Genomic DNA, 21,289 nt, shown 5'->3' with positions numbered 1-21,289 from the left:
AAATGGACCATAGACCTAACTCTCAAAGCAAAAGCTGTAAGGCTTCTAGAAGAAAACATAGGAGAAAATTTTTGATTTAGTGGTAGATAAATTCTTAGATGTTAAGGAAAAAAAACAAAGAAGCAGCATTAACCTTCAGTGGCATATCAAAGTTAGGGTGGTGGAAGGAATTGCCCAAAAAGTAATTCAAGGGCTGCATTATTTGTAGAGAATTTAAAAACAATAATAAAACTCACTAAATTTAGTCTGCTTTTTATTATCATCATATATTCATGATTCCAATAAATGTCTGTGAAGAAATACTTCTCCTGGGGGGAAAAATTCCTTTTTATGGTTTAAGTTAAAAACAATTGCTATGGTTACTTTGAGTTTTAATAATACATATGTAAGCTTCATATTAGCAATTCTAATTATGTATCTTTTAGCAAACATTATATTCTACATGAAATTTAATTCATGCAATTCCCAGTTATCCAGTCAGCTCCCAATATGCCCAGAATCACATGTTCATTTCAGGAGCGAGTTTGTTTGGTTTCACAATTGTTCCAGTTTGCAGTGGGCTCACATTATGCCTCTAATCCTTTTGATACTACATACTCCTGTGTCTAAACAGCAGCTTTGAAGAAAAAATGATAGTGAAGTGATTGAAAGACCAAAAATCACCTGAGCTAATTCAATTCTATCACTTCATTTGAACATTTGGAACTTTATTTGTGATAAAAATTTAAAATAGCAACACATTGTGAATTGTGAGGTGTAATATTTTTGTTTGTAAGTGAAAAATTTTAGTTGACAAATAAGATATTATCTGAATTTGAATAATGTCCTTAAAGTTAAAAATTTCTTCTTTTAGTTGCTAATAATTTGTAGTAAAACAGAATGATAAATCAAGAAAATGGAGATTGTAGTATTATTATTAATTTCTGTGACAGACTAATAGGTTGATGTAAATTATTTTCCTTTTGTAGAAAACCTACTTTTATATAGTTAGAAGTATTGAGGCATTACTCTTTCCTTTTCCACACTGTAATATTTATTTTATACTTTATTTCTAATTGATTATTTTTACGAGTATATCTATATATAGCAGTAAATATATATATTATTTGTAACTACATATATACACACACACACACACACGCACACGCATATACTTTGCGTGTGGTACTGTGCTAAAAAAGAGTACACTAGGATAAATAAAACATAGTCTTGCTTATAAGAGATAGATGGCAGCTCTATATTCCAAAGAAAATAGCTGTTCTTTTTATCTTCCCCAAGCAGATACGTAATAACTTCTTTAAATGCTACCTCTTATGTGGTTCACATAAGAATATATCACCTTGTGCTTAATCACTTCCTTTATCCAGTGGACTTCATGTTCAGAAACTAGTTGTTATGCAAATGAACAATGAAAGCTTGGCAAAAGCATAAAAACTTAGGTTTGGAGACTTAACATTTTAAAAGTATAAAGCAATCATGTTAAGTAGAAAACGCTTTAAAAATATTTGTTCTTAATTCATCCTGTCTGTAAACTTGGTATATCAGACAGGTCTTTGTCTCTACTCACACCTTCTTCACATACCTGTTTACTCCATCAGATGCCATGGCAACCAGCTGTGCCTAAGGGGATCCAGACAGCACCTCAGCTACTCTAACCATCGAGTAGACATGGAAATGAGACAGTAAACACCCCATGGGTCAGTACTTGACCAAGGACAGCACCTGGTAACACTCCATTCCCTTTGGGTTGGCAATTCATAGGCATCTTCCACTTGGCTCCTCAGAGGGTCTCCAGTGGGACTGGAATCCCTGTTGTCTATGGTAGTGACCAACTCAGGCAATTGTGATCAACACACTCTTATATTGATTCTCACCCTTCCCTTGTTCCTAGCACTTGCTCTTCTGATCACTTCTCAAAATAAATTACCTGCGCGCAAACTCTGGGCTCAGGCTCTACTTGTTTTGAAGACTCAGCCTAAATCATTTAGTGAAAGTATTTTTATGCTTTTTCTTATTTTAGAGGCTCTGAACAAAGCTTTGCTCTACATTTACACAAGATACTTTTGTCTTATGTCACAAAGACCACTTTCTTTATGTCACCTGCCCACCAAACACTGACAATACAAGTATATGTTTGTCTGTGTATGTGTGTATCTACACATGTCATGAAAAAAAGATTTTGTTTGTTATCCTAGCATTGAAGACCCTCTGTATTCTGCTCCCAGTTACCTACCCAACTCCATTGGCCATTTACCCTAATACAAAGAGTTAATTAAATTCAAATTTTTTTTCTTACTCTCCTTCCTCAAATCCAAAACTCTTCATGCTTTAAAATATCTTTTTCCATGTCTTCAATTTATCCAGTCCTACCTGTTTCTCACCACTTAGCTGTGAGATTAAATATTAAAATGTTTAATATTTATCAGATATTGCATTTTATTATTTTCAGAATAAGTAAAAGGCTTCATAAATAAGAATTTTCCTGGGAGGCAAAGAATGAGGTGGAGAGGAAGCAAAGCCATTCTAGGCAGAAAAATCTATTTATACAAGGAAAATAAAGAAATGTGTAAGAATGGGTTATTATATAAAAATCTGCCTAGAAAAGGAAAGAAAACAAAGAGAAAGGCGCATTCAGTGAATTTCAATTTTATTAATATGTTTAAAGAACAGAGATCCAAGAGAGACTTGGGGTAATCAATCTTAAAATTTTTTACTGTAACCACATTAAGAAATACATTATAATTTGTGATCCATTCTTAGTGTAAACACGTATTTTCTCATCCAACCTGCGATATTATTGAATGTGAAAGAGACCACTAGAGATAATTAGGCTGAGAAAACATATAAATGAGGCTTGTCCTAGGCAAACCAGGATGCATATTTACCCTAACCAGTGCATGCTCAAATGTCTTCAGCTTTACAGTGAGTGATGCACACTGAAATTTCTCCTCTTCTCTTTCATATTTTCAAAAATTCTGTTGTGACTCATTTTGTTGATGTCATGCTCACCAAGGGTTAAAAAACCCGGGCTTAGAGGGAGACAAAGATATACTCAAAGGCCCGTACATTTCTTCCCCACCAAGAACTGCAGATGTAGATGCAGGTGACAGGGACCCTTTCAAAAAACGTGAGCACTGGAGGACCTGACTCTGTGTGCTAGAAAGACTCTTCTTAAGGATGGTGGGGGAGCCCTGAAGGTGACAAAATTAGGGTTAATCACGGAGCACACTCTTTTCACTTAATTCTCTATTTAGATAATTAAGCATAACACTTAAGATTATTTATTCAGCTCATTAAAGACAAATTAGAATTTTACATAAATAAAAATATAAAATTTAATTTTAACACGTCTAAGAAAAATATAATAAATAAAATGGAGTTTAACTAAATGTATCTAAAATTTCTCCCCAACAGTCCATTTTCTTCAGTCAGTGTTAAGTGAAAATGCACATTTCGTGTTCTCTTCAGACTGCTTCAAGGAATATTTCTGAGTTTTCTTTTACATCCTACTTTCTCCTGCTTCCAAATTTAGTTTAGGTTTTGTTTGTGAAGTCTCCATCTTATCTCCGTAAATCAGAATTCAAGAATAAGCATCAAGAAAATTAATATTTTATGAAATTGTGTTCCATTTGTTTCCAGGGTAAATGAAAAAGTTTGATTTAAAGACTTTAAACTTTATTTGGACAATCGAAACAATTGCAACTAAAGTGCAAGGCATTCCATAATAACGGTTCTCAATTATGTGATCCACTCCACGATTTCTATAGGAATCAGAGAAAGAGACAAGTATGAGCTGATATATTCCAGGAAGTCATTGTAATTGTCACATTGCTTGAACCTAAACCTCGCAGAGTAAGATGTTAACGTGGTCATTCCTGGGAAGACAATCCAGGAACATGCTTGATAGACAATGATTCAATAGTATCATCCATGTCTTTTTTATTTAAATTATTTTATTGAGGTCATAATCATTTATAACATTGTGAAATTTCAGGTGTACATTATTATTTATCAGTTTCTGTATACACTGCATCATGCTTACCACCAACAGTATAATTTTAACCCATCATCATATATACTTGCCCCTTTACCACTTTTGCCAAGCTCCCAATCCCCTTCCCCTCTGGTAACCACTAATCTGTTCTCTTTGTCTATGTGCTTGTTTATCTTCCACATATGAGTGAAATCATGTGGTGTTTGTCTTTCTCTTTCTTGCTTATTTTTCTTTACATAATACCCTCAAGGTTCATCCATGTTCTTGCAAATGGTACAATTTTGTCTTTTTTATGACTGAGTAGTATTCCATTGTGTGTGTGTGTGTGTGTGTGTGTATGTATATATATGTGTGTGTGTATATATATATATATATATATATATATATATATACCACATCTTCTTTATCCATTCATCCATAGAAGGGCACTTGGGTTGCTTCCATGTCTTGGCTATTGTGAATAATTCTGCAACAAACATAGGGGTGCACAAGTCTCTATGAATTGGAGACTTTCCGTTCTCCATTGTATGTTCTTGGCTCCTTTGTCAAAGATTAGCTGTCCACAGATGTGTGGTTTTATTTCTGGAATTTCAATTCTGTTCCACTGATCTGTGTATCTGTTTTTGTGTGAGTATCATGCTGTTTTGATTACTATAGTTTTATAGCATATTTTGAAGTCAGAGATTGTGATGCCTCCAGCTTTCTTCTTTTTCCTCAGGATTCCTTTGGCTATTCGCAGTCTTTTGTTGTTCCAGATAAATTTTAGGATTCTTTGTTCTATTTCTGTGAATAATGTCATTAGCATTCTCACTGGGGTTTCATTAAATATATATATTGCTTTAGGTAATATGGACATTTTAACTATGTTTATTCTTCCAATCCATGTGCATGGAATATCTTTCTATTTCTTTATGTCATCTTCGAGTTCTTTCAATAATGTCTTATAGTTTTCAGCATATAGGTCTTTTACCTCCTAGGTTAAATTTATTCCTAGATATTTTACTCTTTTTTGTTACGAGTGTAAATGGGATTGTATTCTTGAGCTCTCTTTCTGATATTTTGTTGTTAGAGTGTAGAAATGCAACTGATTTTTATAAGTTGATTTTGTACCCTGCAACTTTGCTGTAATTGTTGATTATTTCTAATAGTTTCCTGATGGATTCTTTAGGGTTTTCTATAAATGGAATCACATCATCTGCAAACAGAGAGAATTTCACTTCTTCCTTTCCAATTTGGATTCCATTTATTTCTTTTTCTTCCCTAATTGCTCTGGCCAAAACATCAAGTACTATGTTGAATAGGAGTCATCAGAGTGGGCATCCTTGTCTTGTTCCTATTCTCACAGGGATGGCTTTCATTTTTTTCCCCATTGAGTATGATGCTGGCTATGGGTTTGTCATATATGGTCTTTATTATGTTGAGGTACTTTCCTTCTATACCCATTTTATTGAGTTTTATCATAAATGGATGCTGGATCTTACCAAATGCTTTCTCTGCATCTATTGAAATGATCATGGGATTTTTATTCCTCATTTTGTTAATGTTGTTATAATATATATCAATTTGTGGGTGTTGAACCATCCCTGCGGCCCTGGTATAAATCCCACTTGATCATGGTATATTGATCCTTTTAACATATTGCTGTATTTGGTTTGCCAATATTTCATTGAGGATTTTTGCATCTATGTTCATCAGTGATATTAGCCTGTAATTTTCCTTCTTTGTGCTGTCCTTGCCTGGTTTTGGGATCAGGGCAATGTTGGCCTCATAGAATGACTTGGGAACTGTTCCGCCTTCTTCAATTTTTGGAATAGTTTAGGAAGGACAGGTGTAACCTCTTCTTTGAATGTTTGGTAGAATTCTCCAGAGAAACCATCTGGTCCTGGACTTCTGCTTTTTGGGAGGTTTTTGACTACTGTTTCAATCTCTACCTGTGACTGGTCTATTCCAATTCTCAATTTTTTCTTGATTCAGTTTTGGGAGGTTGTATAAGTCTAAGAATTTATCCATTTCTTCTAGGTTATCCAATGTATTGGCATATAGTTTTTCATAGAATTATCTTATAATTCTTTCTATTTCTGAGGTATCTGTTGTAACTTCTCTTTCATTTCTAATTTTAATTATTTGAGCTTTCTCTATTTTTTATTTGTGAGTTTGGCTAAGGGTTTGTTGTTTTGTTTATCGTCACAAAGAATAAGCTTTTAGTTTCATTGATCCTTTCTGCTGTTTTTTTTTGGCTTCTATTTCATGTACTTCTGCTCTAATTTTTTTATTATTTCCCTCCTTCTGCTGACTTTGGGCTTTGTTTGTTCTTTTTCTAGTTCTGTTAGGTATAGTTTAAGATTACTTATTTGAGATTTCTTGTTTGTTGAGGTGGGCCTGTGTTGCTATGAATTTCCCTCTTAGAATCGATTTTGCTGCATCCCATAAGAGTTGGTATGATGTATATTCATTTTCATTTGTCTCCAGATATTTTTTGATTTATCCTTTGATTTCTTCATTAATCCAATGGTTGTTCAGTAGCATGTTGTTTAGTCTCCACATATTTGTGACTTTCCTAGCTTTGTTCTTGTAACTGATTTCTAGTTTCATAGCATTATGGTTGGAAAAGATGCTTGATATGATTTCAATCTTCTTAAATTGATATAAATTCAATCTTCTTGTTTCCCAACAAATGGTCTATTTTGGGGAATGTTCTATGTGCACTTGAGAAGAATGTGTATTCTCCTGTTTTGGAATGGAATACTTTCTATATATCTATTAAATCCATCTGATCAAGTGTTTTATTTAAATCCACAATTTTGTTGTTGACTTTCTGTCTGCATGATCTACTCATTGATGTAAGTGGGGTGTTGAGGTCTCCTACTACAATTGTGCTGCTGACAATTTCTCCTTTTAGGTCTGTTAATAGTTTCTTTATGTACTTTGGTGCTCCTGTGTTTGTTGCATATATATTTTTAAGCGTTATATCCCCTTTTCTCATTATATACTGGCCCTCTTTGTCTCTCATTGCCTTTTTTTTATCTTGAGGTCAGCTCTGTCTGATATAAGTATGGCAACACCTACTTTCTTTTGTTTGCCATTTACTTGGAGTATCATCTTCCATCCCTTCACTCTGAGCCTGTGTTTGTCATTGGAGCTGAGATGTGTTTTCTGGAGGCAGCATATTGTTGGGTCTTGTTTTTTTAATCCATCCAGCCACTCTGTACCTGTTGATTGGAGACTTCAATCCATTTACATTTAGAGTGATTACTGATATATGAGGGCTTAATACTGCCATTTTATCTCTTGTTTTCTGGTTATTCTATATTTCCCTTGTTTCTCTTTCCTTGTATTTCTGATTGCCATTTCAGTTTGGTGGTTTTCTCAGTTTTTTTCTTTATTTATGATTTGTTTCTCTGCTCTGATTTTTTGTTTAGTGGTTACGATGAAGTTTGCATAAAAGATCTCATGGATGAGACAGTCCATTTTCAGATAGCCTCTTACCTCCAGTAGCCTAAGGAGGTTCCACCTCATTCCTTTTCCCCTTCTGAGTTATTGTTACAAATTTTCTATTTTGTGTTGTGAGTTTGTGACTAAGTTGAAGTGTTTATATTTACTTTTGATGCTTTCCTTCCTTTTATGTTTAATATTATAATTAAATGTTTGCTAACTTGTTCTGATAGAGAGCTGAAATTTTCTGATTTCTGTTTATCTATTTATCTCCTTGCTCAAGACATTGTAAACCTTTCCTTTTTGTTTCAAGTATGAGGGCATTCTTGATCATTTCTTGAAGACGAGGGAGTCTTGTGGTGATGAATGTCCTCAGTTTTTGTTTACCTGGGAAAGTCTATATTTCTCCATCACATCTGAAGAATAGTTTTGCTGGATAGAGTATTCTTGGCTGAAAGTTTTTGTCTTTCAGTATTTTGAATATATCACTCCACTCCCTCCTAGCTGGTAAGTCTTCTGTTGAGAAGTGCACTAAAAGCCTGATAGGGATTCCTTTGTAAATTCTTCTCTTCTGCCTTGTTGCCCTTAATATTTTTTCTCTGTGATTGACTTTGCTAATTTTACTAACATATGCCTTGGAGAAGGTCCTTTTATGTTGATGTAACTAGGCATTCTATTGGCTTCATTTACTTTTAATTCCACTATTTCCTACAGTTTGGGAAGTTCTCAGCTATTATTTATTTGAACAAGTTCTCTGCTCCTTTCTCCCATTCTTCTCCCTCTGGAATACCTATAATGCTATGTTGCATTTCCTAATTGAGTCAGATATTTCTCAGAGAATTTCTTCATTTTTGTAAAGTCTTAGTTCTCTCTCCTCATCCATCTGAAGGTTTTCTATATTTCAGTACTCTAAATGACTAATTCTGTCCTCCATATTATCAGCTCTGTTTTTTACAGTCTCTAGGTAGGTTTTTAAAATCTCATTCATTGTGTTCTTCATCTCCAGCACTTGTTTTTTTTTTTTTTTTGAGTTTCAATCTCTTTTGTGAAGAATTTCTTCTGCTCATTAATTTTATTCCTGAGTTCTTTGAACTTCTTTCTGTTTTGTCGTAACTCACTGAATTTCTTTGTGATAGCTATCTTGAATTCTCTGTCATTTAGATTGTAAATTTCTGTGACTTCATGATTGGTTTCTGGAAACTTGTCATTTTCCTTCTGATCTGGAGTGTTAATGTATTTCTTTGTGGTGTTTGATGAAGTGGACCTTTGCTGGCACATAATGGTAGTACCCAGGCTGCTGGGGGGTGTCCATTCAGTGGCTGAACCACCTTGGTGTGGAGTATTCCCATGGGCTGAGATGCAACTCTGAAAGCAAAAGCATCCATGAAGATGCTTGCCCATTTCCCTGCCTCCTACCAGAGTCATGTGTCAGCCACTGCATGAGGACCCGCAACCTAGTCTGCTACTGCTTGGGAGAGGGAGGAGATCTGCTCATCTTCCACTGCTTCCCAGGGAACCAGTACCCCTACCTTCAGATGCATGGCTGTGTGGATCTCTTGGACATCCCATTGTGCTGTGTGGATATCCTCTGTTGGTTAATGAATGTCCTTTTGGTTGTATCTTAGGGAGGAGAGACTAAGGAAATAGCTCACTCCATCATCATGCTGATGCCACTCTATCCATGTCTTAATTTATTACAGAAACTCTAACAACCAATAGGTCTTGTCATTTTCTTGCACATTTTTGTTCCCTATAGCATTTCTCTAACTCATGATTTATGGACATTTTGAGGCTCTATTTAGGTAAGTAATTATCACTGATAATTTTATAAAACACAATATATGAACAATATTTAAAAAATCAAACTCAGACAGAACCCAAATTATAATTAACAATTAGCTGAAAAGCAAATTTTGAATTTTGATCATGCAGAGAAAAATTTAGTTAGCTGTATTTTTTTAATTGGATTATGGGAATAGTGTTTATTAGAATTCATTACATTACCAAATTTGAATACTATTTTAAAAAATAGTTAACCTTTATTTATCTGCATACATTTTCAAAAGACTGGAAGGCCTATGAAAGCAGTCAATAGATTAAGTTGCGGCACATGTCACAATTCTGAATTAGAAGTGAAATGTTATAATTACAGTGGGTTTAACCCCAAATGGCTAGAATGGGATAAAAAAAAGAAATGGCATCATTCAGTAAATCAGGAAACATTATTAACCTTAAAGGCATGATCTAGGTACATGGAAAATGGACAGAATGAAAGAATATGACCCCTAAAAAATTTCAGAGGAAAACAATAAGGAATATTTATAGGGATATAAAATTTAATCTTACTGTTATAGGAACTCTGTACACAATGCCAAAAATTAATGTATCAAAAAGTAACGGAAGGTTTCCAGTTATGCATATAAGGAATTTGGAAGTCAACCCTGTGTCCTAACAAGTGAAAAGTTGAACAGACTGAAAAATCAACAACTCTTCTTGGATCATTAAGAGAGAGGAGGAAACATAAAAAAAAACTGCCCCCAAGATTAGAGAGATATGACAGGAAAATATAGAGAGTCACATTTACCAGAGCAGAGATTTAAGAGTGGAAGCTACTGTGGGAACCAGTGTGGGGGCAGGAAAACTGCAACTGTAATTGACAAATTGCTGGAAGCTCAGTGCACACAAGCCTTAGAATTAAAAACTCCAGGGGGACCCAGTCACAGGAGGACCCCCACAATACAGTAAGATTTACTTCTAGGAGTTTGAACAGGTTCCCACAGTAAATATTAGAGAAAAATCCCCATGTGCTTCCAGCAGTGAGAGAGGAAAAGGAACCATTTTGAAATGTAGCAGAGTCTAGCCTGCTGGAGTATTATCAAGGCTTAAGTGACCAGGGGAAGAGAAACATCCAACCCAATCAGTTCTAGTCATCCTGTCCCACCTAAGCTGTGCAAAAAAACTGGGAAACTCTTGTGAAGTTCATGGTCCTGAGGCATAAACTCACTAAAAGACTGAGACCTAACCATAGGACTACAGAATGAATCTCCTCCCCCAACACCTCACTACCACATCACTAAAGGACTATTACAGCAGTTCCTTTTACCCAGTACAACATGTATGGCTATCAAGAAAAATTTACAAGGCATACCAAAAGGCAAAAGACACAATTTGAAAGGACAGAGCAAGCGTCAGAATCAGACATGGCAGAGATGTTGGAATTATCAGACTGGGAATTTAAAACAACTACGAATAATACGCTAAGGGCACTAATGGATAAAGTAGACAACATGAAAGAACAGATGGTTAATGTAAGCACAGACATGGAAATCTTAAGAAAGGACCAAAAAGAAATGCTAGAGATAAAAATCACTGTAACAGAAAGAACAATGCCTTTGATAAGCACATTAGTAGACTAGACATAGCTGAGGAAAGAATCTCTGACTTGGAATACATATCAATAAAATCCTCAAAAACTGAAAAGCTAGGAGAACAAAGACTAAACAAAACAGAATATCCAGGGACTTTGGGACAACTACAAAACATGTAACATAAATTTCATGGGAATACCAGAAGAAGAAGAGAGAAAGGAACAAAAGAAATATTTGAAACAATATTGACTAAGAATTTCCCCAAGTTTATGTCAGACACCAAACCACAGATCCAGGAAGCTCAGAGAACATGAAGCAGGATAAATGCCCAAAAGAAATACACCTCGGCATATCATTTTCAAACTACATAAAATCAAAGATAAAGAAAAAAATCCTAGAATAATCCTGAGGAAAAAAATCATCTTACACATAGAGAAACAAGGAATTACATCCAACTTCTCCTAAGAAACCATGTAAGCAAGAAGAAGGAGTAAAATATTTAAAGTGTTGAAGGGAAAATCCCACTGACCCAGAGTTCTGTACCCCGCAAAATTATCCTTCAAAAGTGACAAGGACATAAAGAATTTCTCAGATAAACAAAAATTGAGGGAATTTGTTGCCAGTTGACCTCCCTTGTAAGAAATGTTCAAGAAGTTCTTTAGAGAAAATGAAAATAATATAGAACAGTAACTCAGATCTACATAAAGGAAGAGCATCAAAAAAAACAATAAGTGAAGATAAAAAAACCTTTATTTTTCTTAATTGATCTAATAGATAACAATTTAAAATTATAATACTAAAAAGGCATTCCATCATATATATGCTTATGCATATATCACATATACATATATGTTTATATGTGAATGAATGACATCAACGATACAAAGGATGGGATGGAGGAATTAGGATTATTTTGTATTACAACATATTCACACTACCTGGAAGTGCTATACTGTTATTTGAAAGTGGACTTGGATTAGCTGTAAATATATTGCAAATACTAAGGGCAACCACTAAAAACAGTGAAAAAATAAGTATAAGTGATATATAAGAAAGGAGAGAAAACAGAATCATACAAAGTGCCCAATTAAAATCACAAAAGGAATACAGTGGAAGACAAAAATAGGAACAAAGAACAAAGGCAAGAAATGGAAAATATTTGCAAATATAGTAGATATTACGCCAACTATATCAATACTCACTTTGAACATGAATGGTCTAAATGCACAATTAAGACACAGGGATTGTCTTGACTGAATGGGATCAAAACACATGACCCAAGTATATGTTGTTTACAAAAAAGACACTTTAAATATAAATAAACATATAGATTAAAAGTAAACAGATGGTGAAACATACACCATAATGACATTAATGAAAAGAAAGCAGGAGTAGCTATATTAATTTCAGACATAGACGACTTCAGAGCAAGGAAAGTTATCAGGGACAAATAAGGGCATTATATAACGATAAAGGAGTTAATCTTCAAAAAGTCATAACAATCCTTAACATGTATATGCCTAACAATAGAGTGTAAAACTATGTGAGGTAAAAACCAATAGAATCGAAAAGAGAAATAGATGAATCCACTATTATACCTGGAGACTTCAACACCCATCTATCAGAAATGGACAGATCCAACAGTTAGTATATTAGTAAGAACATATCTGAACTCAATGGCACTAGCAATCTACTGGATAGAATTGACATCTATAGACTACTTCATCCAACAACAACAGAGTACACATTCTTCTCAAGCTCACATGGAACACTTACCTAGGTAGACCACATTTTGGGCCTTAAAACAGACTGTAACAAATTTAAAGGAATAGAAATTGTACAATGTTGCTTTCAGACCACAATAGAATTGAACTAGAAATCAAAACAGAAAGCCGGAAAACTCCAAAATGTGGAGATTAAACAATACACATCTAAATAACACATGGGTCAAATCAAAGAAGAAATCTTAAGAGGAAATAAAAAATATTTCAATCTAAATGAAAATAAAAATACAACTTATAATTTGTGGGATGCAATGAAAACAGTGCTTAGAAGGAAATTTATGGCATTGAATGCATATATTAAAAAATACGAAAGATCTAAAATCAATAATCTGAGTTTCTACTTTGGGAAACTAGAAAAAAAAGAGCAAATGAAACCCAAAGTAAGCAAAAGAAAATAAATAAAAATAATTTGAGCTGAAATCAATGAAATTACAAACAACGAATGAATATAAATAATCAATGAAACCCAAGGTTGGTTCTTTGAAAATATCAATGAAATCGAAAAGCCTCTGGCCAAAATAACTAAAAGAAAAGAGAAAGGACACAAATTACTAATATCAGCAATGAAAGCTGGGACATCACTACAGATTCCATGGACTTCAAAAGGATAATAAAGGAATACTATGAACAGCTCTATGCCCACAAATCCGATAAGCTAGATGAAATGGACCAACTCCTTGAAAGGAACAATCTGCCAAAACTTACATAAGAAGAAATAGACAATATGAATAGGCCTGTATCTATTAAAGAAATTGAATCAATAATTAATTACCTTCCAAAGTAGAAATTACTAGACACAAATGGGTTTACTGGTGAATTCTACCAAACACTTAAGGAAGAAATTATACCAACACTACAATTGCTTTCAGATGATAGAAGCAGAGGGGATACTTTCTAACTCATTCTATGAGGCCAGCATTACCCTAATTCCAAAACTAGATGAAGATATTACAAGAAAAGAAAACTACTGACCAATATCTCTCATGAACATACATGAAATATACTCAACAAAATATTAGCAAATCAAATCCAGCAATGTATCCAAGTAATTATATACCATGACCAAGAGGAATTATCCCAGCTATGCAGACTGGTTCAATATTTGAAAATCAATTAATATAATCCATCATATCAACAGGTTGAAAAAGAAAAATCACATGAACATATGAATAGATGCAGAAAAGGCATTTGACAAAATCCAACACTCATAATAAAAACTTTTCGTAAACTAGAAATAGACAGGAATGTCCTCAAATTCATACAGAATATCTACAAAAAAGCTAAAGCTAACATCATACTTAATGTAAGAAACTCAGCTTTCTGACCAAGATCAGAAACAAGGCAAGGATGTACCTCTTCACAACTCCTTTTAATTATCATACTGAAAGTCCTAGCTAATGCAATAAGACAAGAAAAGGAAATAAATTCATACAGATTGGGTAGATAGAAAGGAAAGTGTATTTGTTTGCAGATGACATGATTATCTACACAGAAAATCCAAAAGAATCTACAAAAAAACCTCCTGGAACTAATAGTATATTATTATGACACATTATATAATTGTAGAATTTTAATTTATAATCATATATATTATATTATTAGTTCCAGAAGTTTATAAATATTAAATGTAACATGTAATATTAATATAAAATATGTAATATTTGCATATTATAATATATAGTATATATTATATAATAGCAATTATTGCAAGTATGCAGAACACAAGGTTAATAAAACAAAAGTCAATCTCTTTCCTATATACCAGCAATGAACAAGTAGAATTTGAAATTAAAACACAATACCACTTACATTAGCATCCAAAATACTGAAATATATATTAAGTAAATATCTAACTTGATATATACAAGATCTATATGAGGAAAACTGCAAAACTCTGATGAACAAAATCAAAAAAGAACTAAATCAATGGAGAGATATTCCATATGCATGTATAGGAAGACTCACTGTTGTCAAGAAGCCAGTTCCTCCCAAGTTAATCTACAGATTTAATACAATTCAAATCAAATTCCTGGGGAGTAATTTTGTCAATATTAACAAATTGATTCTAAAGTTTATATGGAGAGGCCAAAAAGCCAGAAGACCCCACCCAATTTTGCAGAAGAACTAAGTTGGAGGGCTGACACTACTTGACTTCAAGAGTTAGAATAAAGCTACCATAATCAAGACAATGTGGTATTGGTGAAAGAACAGAGAAATAGATCAATGAATTAGAAAGCCCAGAAATAGACCTCCGTAAATACAGTCAATTGATCTTTGAGAAAGGAGAAAAGGCAATACAATGAAGCAAAGATTCTCTTTTCAACAAATGCTAGAACAACTGGACAGTCACATGTAAAAAAATGAATCAAGACAGACCTTACAGCCTTTACAGAAATTGACTTGAAATGGATCACAGACCCCAAAGTAAAATACAAAATTAAAAAACTACTAGAAGATAATACAGAAGAAAACATAGGTGACCTTGGGTATGGCAATTACTTTTAAAATAAAACACCCAAAAGCACAATCCATGAAAGAAATAAGTGATAAACTGGACTTCAATAAAAGTGAAAAATTCTGTTCCGTGAAAGACACTTTCAAGAGAATGAGAAGAGAAGCCACAGACTAGGGGAAAATATTTGCAAAAGACATATCCAGTCTGTGGCTTGTCTCTCATTCTCTTGAAAGTGTCTTTCATAAGAGAAGTTTTTAATTTTAATGAAGTCTAGTTTATCAATTATTTCTTTCATGGATCGTGCTTTTGGTGTTGTATCTAAAAAGTCATCACATTCGTTTGCATTTGCATCTTACTCAGCAGATTCAAGCCAGCAAAAACTCCTAATTCTATTAAAATCATAGTAGTTCGTGGCCATATAGAGAAAGACTTATGGAAAATTAAAAGGCAAATGGAGGAAATTATTGATGTTTTTAATATCATGTAACAACTGCTATAGGGTAAAGGATAATGCATAGATTCTTTTCCTTTAGCAGCAAAAAAGTTCTGCCCTAGAATATTCTTCAGCAGTATGAACAAAGCTTACTTTGTGAAACAAGTAAATCCAGTCCATTTTTGTTTGTTTGTTTTACTTTGGTGGATTTCTCACTAAAGAGGATTCCTTCCTACTGCTTCAACAAAACAAATTTCCATGATTATTAAGGGTAAGACGTATTAACCTTTTAGGCCCCAATTGAGGGCTGCTACTGTGACTAGTTTTAAGGTTGGCTTATATCAGATTTTCTTTTATCCTATACAAATTAAGTTGCAGGATTTTGCTTTAAGTTCAAATTAGGTGAACTGAGTCTAGTGCATTGAATTTGTCTAGCTAAATCTAATTAAATATTACCTAAGGACCCACCAGATAATGGTAAGTCAGTTCTGTAACATCCAGCTATTGCTCTTTTAATATTCTCTCTCTAAAAAAATTAATATAGAAGCATATTTCTATTGCTGTATATATCAGCTATTTACAGAAGACTTTCAGGAGGAGGGTTATAAATGAGGAGACCCAAAAAGGCATAAATTAGAGTTAATTATTTTATTAAACTGAAAGTTAATTTCTGTCGTGAACACCACAATAGTTTTAAGATTGTAAATAATTTTGTGGTCATCCCTCACATACCTTCCTCTCAGATGTATATACTTTCCATTTCATATCCATTGCTCAAATGAGCTCTTTTCTTTGAATTTTATTATAATAGACACATTGGGGTTGGCTAGTCCTTGTTCTATCCTTTCTTGTTAAGAACCCTGTCATCCTGGTCCAAGGGCTTTGTATATGATTCAAACGTTCCCTTTCACAGGAGCAACTTTTAACCTGCAACGCAAGCATCATCATTACGGGAGGGATGAGAACAAATGACAGCGTGCTACGGCTGTCTTCTGAACTGCGCTCTTATTGACCTATTTACCAGTTACAGCTATCTTATTTTAACATTGTGTGTTATGAGTATGCAGAAAGGACAGTAGATAACTCTTTTGAAAGTAGAATCCACATTAATATGAAGTGGAGGTTACAGTACTTTCTACAGAATTCACCAAAAGGCAAGGATTAAGAACACAGACGCGACATTGAAGGTCTGAATGAATCCATAAGTTTCAGTGGTGCGATGGTGGGTTCGATGGACCAGTTAGCATTTCAGCATGCATTCAACACACATTAACAAGGCTATTAATACTATAGACCTATGTTTCTGTTATAAAATGAGGGATGCTTTCCTTCATTTTTTCTCAATAGTTAACTGATTAGAACTCCAAAAATATCAAAAATACTTCAGAGCAATGTTATAGGAGCCATTTGCCGCTGGCAGGTACCATTTTACCTTCCGTGAGTGGTGAGGCAACCATGTCAATCCACAGTGTCACATCTTTGCCATTTCAAATAAGACAAGTGCAAGTAGTTGTTTACGTGTGTATATGTCTGTGTGTGTCAAAAAGGATTAAATGCCCTTTGTACAATTAAGCTCAGTGAAGTCATCAGACGATTTGAAAAAGGATTAGAAATCAAACCTTATAATTCTCAAAATTTAAAACTATATTCATAGGGACCAAATTTAATTTAATGACTTTTACTTAGAAAAAGGCCAATAATACCTTAAATTAGTTCAGAATTTTTTATACTTTGAAGATATTTCGACTTATACATTCATTCTTATTTTTTATTCTTTTCAGAGGTAAAAATGGATAGAAATAATTGATGAAATAGATATGGACAATGTTTCTCAATAATAGAGAAATATGAACAATTCATTATTTTATTATAAATATATAAAAATATTCCATAAGTAACATATAGCTTTATAAATCTTCCAGCTAAATTATTAATAATACCAGGCAAGGAAAAACATCTACCATCAAGGAAAAAATAAACCTTTGATTTTTGCCTAGAAAGGTTAGTCACTGAAAAAGTAGGTCAGTGAAATAGCTGGATTACTGAAAATAATCAGAACTGACAGCTAGACTACTAGAAGTCCATAGGCTATAGATTTTTGGTTTGAATGTTTTTATAAAGATGACATTTCTTAGGAGATAGATGAAAATTAATAAGATTATGCTTATTTACAGCATAAATTAAAATGTTTGATAAGACTAATACCATTGGAGACTTTTGCTGGGCACTGGTAAAAAGTTAAGAAAATTTAATCATTTTAATTGTATATTCGTTTTGTATTTTTCAAAATCAGTCACCTTCCAAAATTTAGTTATATTAATGCAATTATTTGTAGATACAAGTGTAATAGAGATATGATATTTTCTAATGCTTAATCTCCAAACGATGGCAAAATTTCAAATACTACATTATATTTTTAAGTTTATGCAATAGGAGTAAGTAGGTCTAAGCAAGTGTACATATAACATTTTGTTTTTTAAAAATTAGTTCTATGTAGATTTAATAGTTCTGTATTGTTACAATTTATAAATTTAACATATCAAAACTGTATTCAGAAGGCTAGAATTTTAGACAAGAGTGGTAATGGATTTATTTACGCAGGTCAAGTTTTAAATTTTGCATTATTCTGAAATGGCTTCTTATGTTACTTGATGTGTCACTACATTCTCTGGATTTGAAATTGATGGTAAATGTCTTTGCCTCCAGTTGAAGATCCCATGTCAAATACACTGTCTGCAAGAAAATTTATCACTCTAAAGCATATTTTAAATCTATTAGTAAAGGCACTTTCCACCCTGGTAGTTTGCATAGAACACAGTGAAGCAAAGAAGCATGCAATGCCTTCCAGCGAGATGCTAAGAAGGACACAGGGAAAAAAAGTTATTTCAAATACATTCTGCATAGTATCCTGTGTCTTTCTCTAAAACAGGCTGAAGATACCTCTATTGCTTATACTGCAAAAATTTAGAACACTTTCAAACAAAATATATCTTTATCACTTTTCTGAAGAAAATTATTACATGTTGCTCTAAACTGCTCTATTTTTAGGAGCCAAAAGCAGCAGGGTATGTCAGAAAGGGCTGCTTCATGAATTATGTATTTGTCCTTTTTCCACTTGACTACATTCCTTTTATTTTATGAATCTTTGAAATTCTGAGAATGGTAAGTTTTAGGCTGAAATTTTCTAAATTTCCTAGCCACATGCTTAGTTCTCCAGCTACATCTTTCTGCTGGTCACTTGCTCCCAAGAGAGTCCAATTTCAGACCTTTTTGTCATGAAGTATACTAAATAGATGCATTTTCTTAAGTGGAGGTTGTAGATCACTTGAATTGCTTTTGATCACATCACAAAGTTATTCATTGCTACTGTTATCATTTTCACTTTCCTGAAGTTGTAGTTAAGGGTTCATTCAAAGCGTATGAGCTTTTCAAAGCTTCATTATACAATATAGCTCGTATTTTATTATCAGCTTACTGCTTTACCAGAAAATAGAAGAAATTATTGAAATTAAGCAAAAATGTAAAGTAAACTGGTCGTACAAATTCTACAATTCCCCATTAGGAAAATTTTGTACCTACAAAATTATAAACCCCATATGAACAAAATTCCTCTATAAAATTTTGTTTGAGTACCAAAAATAATTCTGCTAACATCTGTGACTAATACTCCTGAAATAAGAGAGGCTTTTTTTCTGACCCTGAGCTGAATATCGAACATAAAAATACTGATTTGCTCCTCATTCTCACAAGAACATTGACTCAGATGTGAGCTTGAGGGACTGTCCTACTGAAAGAAGCTCTCCCTCTGCCCCTGCATCCTTTTGTCTTTACCTGATTCCATCATCTCAGATACCAAAGACTCCCTTTCACAGTGGTTTGCAGTTGCTTGTCATGCATGACCTTCTGTATTTTGCCTTCTTTTTTTTCCCCTGGAAAAGCTGAAAAGGAAAAAAACGTAGTAGTTTTACTGCTTTTCCCAAAGCCTGTTCATGCTCAGTGCTCTCACTGGAGCAGGTCAAAGAAGGTGAATTCATAAAATGAACACAATTTTTTTCTTGCAGCATTATTTTTCTCTTCTCAAAAGTCATTAAATTTATAACAGGTAATTATTAAATTTCCAATAAAATAATTTTTTGGAATTGCTTTCTGATAAAAGTAAAATTGGCACACAGTTTTTTTTCTATTCAAAGTATTAAAACATTTGTAATTTCTGGTGACATTAAAATACAGTAATAATATGTCAAAATGAGTATTAAATGTGAGCAGAAGTCAATGATATAAAAGGATGGACTGGAGTGTGTAAAGAGGAAATTTACAAATTATGCACTTCTATAATTTAAAAATTATTGTTGGAGAAAAGGAAGTTATCACTTGTACATGTTTATTTTGTCTGTTAACTAATGTTTACCGCTTTTAGGATTTCTTCAAAGTATTTCTCTATTTGAAAATCACATATAGTTCTTTGTGAATTTATCATACATTTCCTATCTATAAAGTTAAAACAAAATTTAAAACCAGGATGGGCTATTTTTCAGACATTATAGGTGAATGACTTGCAATAAGCACTTATTTGATGGTTTTAGAAACTTTTTATCTACTTTTATTTGTCAAAACACAATGTTTGTAGCAAACATGAGAGAAAAGTATCACTCCTGGTCCCAATCTCTTATCCTTATGGTAGTTATATTTAATGTATATGATAAAGTTATGAGATATTTACACATGATTTATGGGCCCAAAGCCAGTTACTAACCTGATGTCTACTGGCTCTTATCACACAATATATATTCCAACGGTGCTTAACATTTTTAGTTGAAAGAACACTGAAGTTTCCCAAATCTACATAAGTAACAACATAAGTCTTCACAAATACACTCTATGAATTATTAGGTTGAGAGATTATTTTCAAACCGATTTTTAAATTATACATTACTAATTGATTCAGAGAATCCTATTTCTAAAAGAATAAAACATCTGTGGTTTACTAAATTATAAGAATTCATTATGGACCGGTGGTATGGACTTCCTTCTCCATGCTATGTTTTGCTAAATTAAAATCAGTCAGAAAAAGAAACTAGGTGGATAGTTGTAAAAATGTTTCATTAAAAAAAAAAGCCACACTGCAGCACATTAAAAGATCATTCACCATGATCAAGTAAAACTTATCCCCGGGATGCAAGGATGGTTCAACATACACAAACCAATGAATGTGATACATCACATTAATATAAAGAAAAAAATCATATGTTCATCTTAATAGACGCAGAAAAAGCATTTGACAAAACCCAACATCCACACATGATAAAAACTCTTAACAAATTACATATAGAAGGAATATATCTTAACATAACAAAAGCCATATATGACAAGCCCACAGCTAACATCATACTCAAAATGGTGAAAAGTTGAGAGCTTTTCCTCTAAGAATGGGAACAAGACAAGCGTGCCCACTACATCTACAACTATTCTGGAAGTCCTAGCCAGAGCAATCAGGCAGGAAAAAGAAATAAAAGACAACAAAAGGAAAAGGTAAAATTTTCTCTATCTGCAGATGACATGATATTATACATAGAAAATCCTAATAACTCCATCAAAAAAGTGTTAGACCTAATCAACAAATATGAGAAAGTTGCAGGATACAAAATTAACATACAAAAATCAGTACCATTTCTATACACTAACAACAAATTATCTGCAAAATAAATAAAGAAAATCACCCCTTTTACAACAGCATCAAAAACAATAAAATACTTAGGAATAACTTTAACCAAGAAGGTGAAAGATCTCTACACTGAAAACTACACAACATTGATGAAAGAAATT

At 33.3% G+C, this 21,289-nt stretch overlaps 1 long non-coding RNA gene across 2 annotated transcripts in view; it reads right to left on the bottom strand.

Moving 5' to 3' along the window:
* Positions 1 to 21,289, bottom strand: part of LOC123282299 (uncharacterized) — a 92,028-nt gene that overhangs the window by 41,973 nt on the left and 28,766 nt on the right. For both annotated transcript variants that reach the window (XR_011499473.1, XR_011499472.1), the window contains exon 2: positions 19,298 to 19,404. This is a non-coding gene — a long non-coding RNA (uncharacterized lncRNA). The remainder of the gene's footprint in view (positions 1 to 19,297; positions 19,405 to 21,289) is intronic.

The sequence above is a fragment of the Equus asinus genome, chromosome 30 (assembly GCF_041296235.1).
Source record: "Equus asinus isolate D_3611 breed Donkey chromosome 30, EquAss-T2T_v2, whole genome shotgun sequence".
Lineage (NCBI taxonomy): Eukaryota > Metazoa > Chordata > Mammalia > Perissodactyla > Equidae > Equus > Equus asinus.
Note: the sequence above shows the minus strand (reverse complement) of the source record. Positions and strands in the feature narration are given on the sequence as shown.